This window comes from Galeopterus variegatus, unplaced genomic scaffold (assembly GCF_000696425.1).
Source record: "Galeopterus variegatus unplaced genomic scaffold, G_variegatus-3.0.2 Scaffold7806, whole genome shotgun sequence".
NCBI lineage: Eukaryota > Metazoa > Chordata > Mammalia > Dermoptera > Cynocephalidae > Galeopterus > Galeopterus variegatus.
The window spans coordinates 6612-17402 of record NW_007733917.1 but is presented as its reverse complement, the minus strand read 5'-3'; the positions used below and the strand labels follow the sequence as shown (position 1 = coordinate 17402).

General features: G+C 38.0%; 1 pseudogene; it reads left to right on the top strand.

Annotated features, from left to right (window-relative positions):
• The first annotated feature begins 3153 nt into the window (after nucleotides 1-3153).
• On the top strand, nucleotides 3154-4134 carry LOC103607887 (annotated as a pseudogene).
• Nucleotides 4135-10791: the final 6657 nt, after the last annotated feature.

Below are 10791 nucleotides of genomic sequence, written 5' to 3'. Positions count from 1 at the left end.
AGTGTCTACATCACTGAGTCAGATGGTGAAAAGGAGAGAGCAGTCTTGGTTCAAATACCACAGACTCTCACCTCTCTCACTGAATTTTCATAGATTTTCTTAAATAGATATTTCTTTACTTTCTATCTGCCTTCATGATCATTTCCAGGGGCTTCAAGACATTATTTTTTAATATTTTCACCAGTTTCACTAAGGAAGAATCAGAAGAGTTCCTCACACTGTCATGCCAGAAGTCAATTGCCTAATCCATTATATTTTAAATTTTAATGATCTTATTTTTCACCCAAATGCAAGATTTTTAACTGGTGGAGCAGTCTCTTTTGATAATTATATCCCCCTGCCATGGATATTGTGAATTAATTTTTTTAAGTTTTCCCTTTTTTTCTTAAAGAAAATCATCTGCATAAGAAGATCACTTACATGATTACTTGGAATGATATCTTTCCTTTAAACAATTGAGTATGTTCAAAGGACTGTTATGTTAATCTCTCTGTTCATTTTCAAAGTAGCAGTTTGGGATTTATTACAGGTTGTTTTAGGGAAGATGGAATAGAGTTCCTCAAAATGAATCACTAACTGTATATGCAATATAATTATAGTATAAATTTGAAGAGACATAGTAACAAAATTAAGTAATAAATAGAATAATTAAAGAATTAAAGAAAATGAGGGAGACAACTTTTAGATTGGAAAAGATGCTCTAAATCAGATGTCAGTGAAGAAGAAACAACGTTGGAAGAGCTTAGTAAATTTTTAAATGTTAAGATTAAAGAAATATTATGCAGGCAGAAAAATAAGTTTACTCAACAAGAAAAAATAGGTAATAAATGACAATATTGACCTGGAGAGTTACTATTATCCTGTTGAGTGAATTAAGATGACAGTGAAAACACTAAAAATATGTTCACCAAAATGTTAACAGTGGTTGTTCTGACATCATCTGGGATGATTTTTAGGTTTTTTTGTGTTGCTTAAATTATTCATACTGGAAATTCTTTGTTTATAATCAATATGTTACAATATAGTAAAAAGAAAAAAAGGTAATTTTATTTAGAAAAAGAAGTCCATGAAATAACTTTTAAATTTTATATCATAAGCTGTTGAATAAACTTCAATAGATTCCAAATGTTAGAGTTGACAATAAGTGAATACAAGTTTAATATGGAATCTAGTGCAAGCCAAATTATACAAAAAGGTGATAAAGATGTCATATACAAAAGCCACCATAGACAAACCTCATCTGTAATTATGACTACAAAAACCTAAATAAAACATTAGCAAATCAATTTCAGTAGTTTATATGGGGCTTGCCAGTATGTTTCAATATTAGAAAGCTATTAACGGAATGTATCTTGATGGGCACTAAAAAAGCTTTTGATTAAAAATATGACAGCCACACCTGATTTTTAAAATACAATTGATGAAATACAAAGAGAAAGAAAGTTGTATAGATCCACTTCAGTTTAAAACCCTTTATAGTTCATTACTTAATTTAGAATAGAGTTCTTAGAAACTTAGGACTCTGCATAATCTGGCCATTGCGCACTACACAGCCTCACATCTCTCTCACCAGCATCCTCTTTACCTCAGCCATACTTGTCATATTTACTTTCTTAAACACAAGACCCTTACCAGCTCAGAGCCTTTCTGCCAGCTGCATCACAAGGTTGGCTTTTTTTTTTTTCTTTTGCCTTTCTTGTCTCAACTAAACAGACAAGAGCAATGATTATCTATCTCTACGTGCTGAAATTTGATATAATTTATTCGTATTATCTCCTTTTTATCTTTTGGATTTTTAAATTTTTTATTTCGTATACATTTGATTTTCAAAAAGAAAAGACATGTTATTTTAGTCTGTACTGTATTCGAAACATGAAAGATACAAAATATTGGTGTCACTTTTCCCAAAAATAAGTAGACAGTTATCCCAATGCCATTTATTGCATAATGTAACCTTTCCTGCTGATTTAAATAAAACACTAAATTTCACATGTACTTGGCTCTGTTTCTAAAGTTTGTATCCAATTCCACTGATCTTTTCATTCCAGCATTAGTACCTCACTGTTTTAGATATTTGACAGTGCAAGTGTCCCCTTGTGACTCTCTTTTTCAATGTTTTCCTAGGTTATTTTCATGCTTACTTTCAATGAAATTTTGGGTAGCTTCTGTTGCTTAAAAACCATGTTAGAATTTTGACTTTAAATAGGTTTAATTTTAGAATAGTTCAGGAGAATATGCACCTTTGCAACATCTCATTTTTCTATCTGGAATCTTGACATGTCTTTCCATTTATTAAATTTTTACTCTATGCCACACTAGAGAATTTGAAGTTCTTGCCTGATTCTTAACATCTGAATGCATACATTTGTTTGCTGATAATGTGAACAGGACTTTTACATTGTATTTTGACCTTATTATTCCTGATTATTGTTTACATGTAATAAAAATAAGCAATACTGATTGAATGCTCACTGCATGCTAGCTCCTTGAGTTAAGCACTTTATTACTTAATTCTCTCCTTGCCCCGACCCATTTTTTACATGTAGACATTGACTCTTAAAGACTTCAAGGAAGCTGCCCGAGGTTTCACAGCTAGTAAGTGGCAGCATTCAGACTTGAATTCAAGCATTCTAATGGCACATCTTTAATCACTGCACTGTATGGCTTATTGGGAGCATGATTAGTTTGGGGTCTATTCATTTTGTGACTGGCCACTTTACTGACATCCTTTTTTTTTCCCCTAATGGCATTTCAATTGATTTTCTTATGTTTCCCATAAAGAGCATCATATCAGCAAGTAATGATAGTTTTTTCTTCTCCTTTCCAAAATTTCTATTTTCCCTCTTTGTCCAACTGGACAATATCTGCTTCTTATAATGCATATACCTGTGTTAAATATCTTTAAAACACTGTACAATATCATAACATATACTAATCTTTCAGCACTTCAAGAGTACTGTAAGATGATAGCCTTTTAGATAAGATTTAGACATTATTCTTATAATACTGAGTATATCAGATTAGAAGTTGCTAGAATGATTAAGTTGCATAAAGATTTTCCATGTTGTTGTTTTTTTTAATTTAGTATAAGATATTTTTAATGCTAAGAAAATAGTTGAAGTGGCTTATCTTCATGTCCATATAAAACTGAGGGCACTTGGCAAATATTTGTTGGTGCTAATATTGCAGAAAGTTGGGGGAATGGATGGAGGCAACCAGAGTGGAGACTCAGAGTTCCTGCTCCCGGGGATCTCAGAGAGTCCAGAGCAACAGCAGATCCTGTTTTGGACATTCCTGTCTATGTACCTGGTGGCAGTGGTGGGAAATGTGCTCCTCATCCTGGCCATCGGCTCTGACTCCCGCCTGCACACTCCCATGTATGTCTTCCCGGCCAACCTCTCCTTCACTGATCTCTTCTTCATCACCAACACAATCCCCAAGATGCTGGTGAACCTTCAGTCCCAGAACAAAGCCATTTCTTATGCAGGGTGTCTGACACAGCTCTACTTACTGGTCTCCTTGGTGGCCCTGGACAACCTCATCCTGGTTGTGATGGCGTATGACTGCTATGTGGCCATCTTTCGACCCCTGCACTGTGTCACAGCCATGAGCCCTGGGCTCTGTATCTTGCTCCTCATCTTGTGTTGGGTGCTCTCTGTCCTCTATGGCCTCATCCACACCCTCCTCATGACCAGGGTGACCTTCTGTGGGTCCCGAAAGATCCACTACATCTTCTGTGAGATGTAGGTCCTGTCGAGGCTTGTGTGTTCCAGCACCAAGGTCAATCACACAGTGCTGGTTGCCATGGGCTGCTTCATCTTCCTCACTCCCTTAGGGTTCACGATCATGTCCTATGTCCGCATTGTCAGAGCCATCCTCCAAATACCCTCAGCCACTGGGAAGTACAAAGCCTTCTCCACCTGTGCCTCCCATTTGGCTGTGGTGTCCCTCTTCTGTGGGACACTCGGTATGGTCTATCTGCAGCCTCTCCATACCTACTCCATGAAGGACTCAGTAGCTACAGTGATGTATGCTGTGGTGACCCCCATGATGAACCCTTTCATCTACAGTCTGAGGAACAAGGACATGCATGGGGCTCTGGGGAGACTTCTAGGGAAGCCCTTTAGGGGTTGAAACGAGGATAATTTTGGAAAGAAGGTATTGAAGTGGATACTGGGAATATCTTTATGAACTTAATGAAATATAAGACAAAAATATAATGGAGTGGATAAAAAGGCCAAAGATCGATTCTTTTAAAAAATGAAGTGAAAACTTCTGGGTTATGGATTAAGGAAAGAAAAGAAAAGACGCAGGTAAATGGTACAATGGAAAAAAGAGCATTCAAACCAAAGATAAAGTTGAGGCTATGATAATTAGGAAAGAATATTATTGACATCTGTATGCCAACAATTTTGAACATTTGGACAAAATGAATGAATACTAAAAAAATGAGACGTACTAGTTGGCAGGCTTTGATTGGTGAGTGAAGGTGGTAGATAAAATTAGTCTTAGAGTCATGGCAGGTTGTTTCAGCAGCTACTAGGTGACAACTAGCCTTAGGGCTACAGCAGGCTGTTTCAACAGCTGGGTTTGTAGAAAATTCTTCTTGGAGCAGGGACTATGTGCCCTGAGTGCTTTTCCTCCTGGCCCCTCAACTCTGATTTTACTTTGAGTAGCACAAGAATGACCCAATTTGTATAACCAAATTTCACATACTTTAGTGGTTTCTATAACATTTTAAATCTTTTTTAAGAGAGAAGTGACATAATAAGGTAACAGATTAATATTGTTTAATTTTTGTAGACAGTACACATGTCTAAAATTATTTCATTATTTTATGGTATGCTAGAGATCACTTGTAATCAATTTTTCAATTTTTAAATGATGTGAAGGTTTGATTTGCCATTAGGTTTGACTTAGAAATTAGGGGAATGATCAGATGTGGGAAAGACACTTGTCTTAGTCAGTTTGGACTGCTATAACAAAATACCGCAGACTGGGTGGCTTAAACAACAGAAGTTTATTTTCTCACAGTTTTTGAAACTGGATGTCCAAGATCAAGGTGCTAGCATGGCTGGGTTCTGGCAAGGCTTCCTCCTGGCTTATAGGCTCCTGCCATCTCACTGTGCTCACATGAGTTCTTCCTTGCGCATGTAAGGATAGAAAGGAAGGGCATTGGTCACTTCCTCTTCTCATAAGGACACTAACCCCAGGATGGGAGCCCCACCTCATGACCTCATCTAAACCTAATTACCTCCCAAAGGCCCCACCTCTTAATACCCTCATATTGGGGGTTAGGGCTTCAAAATATGAATTTTGGGTGGACACAAACATGTAATGCACAACAATTACTTTTATCCCCTCCAAACACATAGAAAATATTTTTAATTTAAAGAATAGTCAAGGTGGAAAGCCTAGAAGGAAAAAATTATCAGATGCCAGAAAGAAAAAGTGAGTTCTTATCAGTAAGAAATTGAATTGGTGGCCTCTGGGACTACTGGGAATATTAGAGGATGGAATTTTTAACTCCTATAACCCAGGAGTTGAAGCCATGGGGCTCCTATCTGGAATTGGACTTCCTGAATATTAAAATTTTTTTTTAAATTTAAAGAGCTGAGAAAGCTGTGCCCCATTCATGAATAGACCCTGGAAAGCTTTCACCCTCTGACCCAGGATCAAAGCCAGAAGTGAACCACCTGCCCCAGAACATTCTGTAGTTCACATCTCTTTATTCCTGTGTGCCATGTCTTAAGAAAAATCATCAGCTTGATTGTTCACCTCACTACTTTACTCTTCAGCTAGGTCCGTTATACTACTTGGACCATTTATTCAATTTTTATATTTAAAAATTGTGCTTACAGAGCACAATTACATTTTTTATTTGCAAGATCTCTAAGCAGTTTTTTTACATAACCAGCTGTCCTTGTTTCATGAATGTGCTACTCTGCCATATTTCTCTGAAGATACTATTATACTTGTTTTAAAATCTTGTTCTTATGCTCTTGTAGGTCTATTTCTTTGGGTGTGAGTTCTTCCTTTTTGTTTGTTGTTTATTATCACACTTTTATGGATATCATGCTTTTGAAATGGCTTGTGATTCTTGATGTGTGTACTTATGTTTATAGCTGAGATTCTCTATTTAACTGTCCTTTGTCTCTTTGTGTATTACCTGATTGGTAGGGGAGGGCGTGAAAGTCAATATGAATCCTTGCATTCTGCACTGTTTTCAGTAAGAGTTGGGTAAACAGCGGACAAACAGCCCCAGCACTGCTACCTGGCCCAAGGGAGTTATGCTTTTGCTGTTCCCACTGTGGAATCACAATCACCCTGTCCTGAGGCACCTTGGTTTCCTTCCTGCTCTAGAGTTCATCACTAATGGGTGCAAAATACACTTTATATTGCACCCACCAAATACAACAGTCTGTAAGCACATGAAGGTGGGAGAGCACAGAGTAGCAAGCCAAGCCAAGGAGCAGGAGGCCAGCAAAGAGATATCCTCTGAGCTGGGTTTGGATGAATAGGAAAAAAAGGAGTTTTATTGACCAAAAAAAGTAAGAAGAAAGATTAAAGTAAAGGAAATGCACAAATGAAAGATCAGGGATTTTAAACAGGGTACATGCAGGGAGTTATAGTTATTTTGGTATAGAGTGGTGGGTGATGAAGTTATCAAGGCAGTGTCACAGGTTGGGGTCTCCAGAGGCAAATGCTGAGGTACAGTTTGTAGTACAAGGTGTTTATTAGGGATCAACACCTGTGAAAAAACAAGGAAAGAAGCTTGATTGGGCAGAGAAGGAAGTCAAATTGCAAGCAAGCCAAAAAAAAAAAATGCCTTGGCCAACTGTCTTAGTCTGTTTTGTGCTGCCATAACAGAATACGTGAGACTGGGTAATTTAGGAAGAACAGAAATTTATCTCTCACAGTTCTGGAAGCTGGGAAGTCCAAGATTGAGGCATCAGCTGGTGACAGCCTAGTCTCCCCATGATGGAACCTTGTTGCTGCATCCTCCAGAAGGCAGGAACACTGTGTCTTCACATAGCAGAAGGCAGAAAGGCAAGAGAGCTGAACACTGCAAGAAGCTTCTTTTATAAGGACATTAATCCCATTCATAAGGGAGGAGCCCTCATGGCCTAATTACTTCTTAAAAGCCCCACCCCTTAATACTATCACATTGGCCATTAAATATTAACACATGCATTTTGGAGAGGACATGTTCAAACTGTGAAAGTTATCAGAATCCAAATGGAGTCGCTTCTGTCAAACACTAACAAAAATAATAAATAAGTAAAGCTGGAAGGTTAAGAAAGGAGAGCCCTCATGCACACATGTCTAAGATAAGAACTATCACAAAGACTTTCTGAAGGGCTCTTACACACATATGCCTGTAGCAAGAACTGTTCCCAAGACTTTTCAAACTGCAACTCGCTACATAAGTTACAAGAACAGCTAGCCAAATGTACAAGTACATTTGCCTGACACACTGTCTCCACTGATGAGCTGGTGTCAACTCCTGCCCCTTTAGCCAATTTCTCTTTATTTCCAAACAAATTGCATGTACTTTTCCCTTTTGACTTTAAAAACTTCCCCTCGACTCATCTTCTTTGGATATGTCTATTGCCCCCAAAACCTGTACATCCCAGATTTCCAAACCCTCTGCACACTCCTGAGGTAAACTCAGTATCTTTGGAGAATTTCTCTATTGTTTAGGATGACAAAACCATAGCACCAACGCAGCAGAGAGCTTTGGAGTCAATATTGACCATGAGAGATGTTACATATCAGGTCAAAATGGACAGTGTTTCTATCCCTACCTCACTCCAGTCACCAGATGTGGGATACCATGAAAAAAGGTATGGCCTTAGCAAGAAGACTTCCTGCAGCTAAGGCAAACTCTGAAGGAACTGGAAGCTGGAGGTTGTGTGCTGACCACACTCCCCAGAGCTGGACAGCAAGTCTGTCTTTGAAAGGGGAACTGTCCTTAAAGTTCACGTCCATGTTTCCACAGATATGTAGGGTCATTGCAATGCAGTGTCATTTAGGGTCTCCTATGGTTAGTTAAGGAGCTTGGATTTTATGCAATCAGCAATAAAGAGCCCATGAAAAATTTCAAGTATGGGAATGACATGCCCAGCTTTGTGTTAAGTGACAGTCTGAATAATGGATGTGAAAAAAAGGGGTGAAGAGTGAAGTCCGGGGGACCAATTAGGAGACCACCAGATTGGCCCAGGTAATGTCCTGCATAGGGCATTAACAGAAGTATAAAGGCATGGAAGGACCAAAGAAGAATTAAGGAGGTAAAACTTGCAGGGAGCCAAACCAAAACTGTGTGCTTTGGGAAGGTTAGTCAGGGAATCAAACATTCAAAGCAAAAACATTCTCAGCATCTACTCTCTGTCCTTACCATGCAGTATTTGGTTGATTAAAGGCATCCTTCTGCTTTTCTTCACCAGTTTCTCCAGGATCTAGAGCCATGCTTCGTGCATAGCAGACATTTGGTAAGTACTTACTGAATGAACGAATGGATGAATAAGAGGATCGAGGCCCCAGTCAACTTACACCAGATGTGGCTGGACCATGTAAGCCTTCAGAAGCCTTATCAAACTGGAGTCTAGCCACACACACAACTACCCAAGGTTAAATTTAGAACAATGAGAGAGCTAACACAGTAGTACAACCTAACTTTGACTTAACAGCAGCTGAAAAATGAATGGACATTCACCCTCTGATGCAGCAGATTCAGTGAAATAAAAAACTTGTAATTTTAAATGGAGCATAGGCCTTTCTCTCATTCCAAGGCCACTTTCTGAGCTGCCATTCCTCCACCATCAGACATGCTACACACTTACCTCTGGGCCAAAAGCATCACACACACACACACACACACACACACAAACTCTCTCTCTCTCTCACACAAATAGACTCCAGATCTTAGCTCTTAAGAGAATGAATAGAAGTGCATGTTCCGAGCACCCAAGATGCCATTTGATTAGAAAAAAGAATCAAAATCCAGTCCTAATTAACCCATAATATTATTATGAAGTACCCATTGACACATTTTTAATTCGCTTGCTTGAAAAAACAAACAATGCAAATGTACATAGAGTTAAAATTAAGAAGTCTGCATATATAAATGCCTATTTGCATAAACCACATTGTAAAGATACTCAAGAAACTTAGAAGTTCTTTCTGGATATGGGAACAAGAACACCAGAATAGAAGAGAGACTGACTTTCCACTAATTACTCATTTACATGGCTTATATTTTTTCCATGTAGTATATATACTACTTTTGTTTTCTTTAAAAAAAAGCATATTGTCAAAAGTAAAATAAAAAATATGTCTGCACTTTTCCACTCCCCATGTCCACTTTGATAATCCCAAGAGTAGCCACAGTTAACAATTTGGATGTGTATCCTTTCAAATACTCATTCTTTCCTCCAAAGATTTTCTGGCCCACCGGCGTGTGCCTGTCTATGTCTACTTATGAGATCATGGAATAAATTTTGTAAAATTACTTAGACATAGCAATAAGGATCTGTGTTCTTTTTGGTTCACAGTTCAGAGCAATAGAACAGTGATCCAAATATGTAACAAGAGATGCTGCTGGAGCAGCTTTTGCCAGGTTGCCAACATGGCACTGCCCATTGCCTCTATCACCCTGTTTCCCAACTCAAGCCCAAGTGACTACACCACTGCCTCAGTACCCAGTACCAGTCCCTGGCTGGCTTATAAAACATCTAGATTACTATACCCAGTAAGACTGTCCTTCAGAAATGAGGGAGAAACACTGTATTTTCCAGACAAACAAAAACTGCAGGCATTCACCAGCACATGACCAGCCCTGCAAGAAATCCTCAGGAGGATCCTGTACCTGGAATTCAAAAAACAATAATCACTACCACAAATACACAAGAAAGAACAAAACCCACTGGTAGAACAAAAATGCAGGAATTCAAAAAACAATAATCACTACCACAAATACACAAGAAAGAACAAAACCCACTGGTAGAACAAAAATGCAACTGAGAAAGAGAAAGAAACTAAACCTTGCCACCTCAAAAAAACAACAAACATCAAAGACAACCATAAAAGGGGAAAAGGGAATGAAAGATATTTAAAACATCAAAACAAAAATCCATAAAATGACAGGAATAAGACAACACCTTTTGGTAACAACCCTAAATGTAAATGGATTAAACTCCTCACTCAAAAGACACAGACCCACTGATTGGATTAAAAAGCTAGACCCAAGTATATACTGTCTTCAAGAGACTCACCTCATCTGTAAAGACACACACAGACTAACAGTGAAGAGATGGAAAAAGATATGTCACATAAATGGAAACCAAAAACAAGGAGTAGCTATTCTTATATCAGATAAAATAGGCTTTAAACCAAAAAACATAAAAAGAGATAAAGAAGGCCACTATATAATTATAAATGGATCTATCTATCAAGAAGATGAAACATTCATATATATATATACACATATATACATATATATATACACACACCCCCAACACCAGAGCATCCAGCTATATAAAGCAAACACAATTAGACCTAAAGAAAGAGATAGACCCCAATATGATAATAGGAGGGAACCTGAACCACCCCTCTCTCCATATGGGACAGATTATCCAGGCAACAAATCAACAGAGAAACACAGCATTTAAACTACAGTTTAGACCAATTGGACCTGGCAGACATCTACATAATATTTCTTTGAACAACTACAGAATATACATTCTTCTCATCAGCACATGAAACATTCTCCAGGATAGACTACATGTTAAG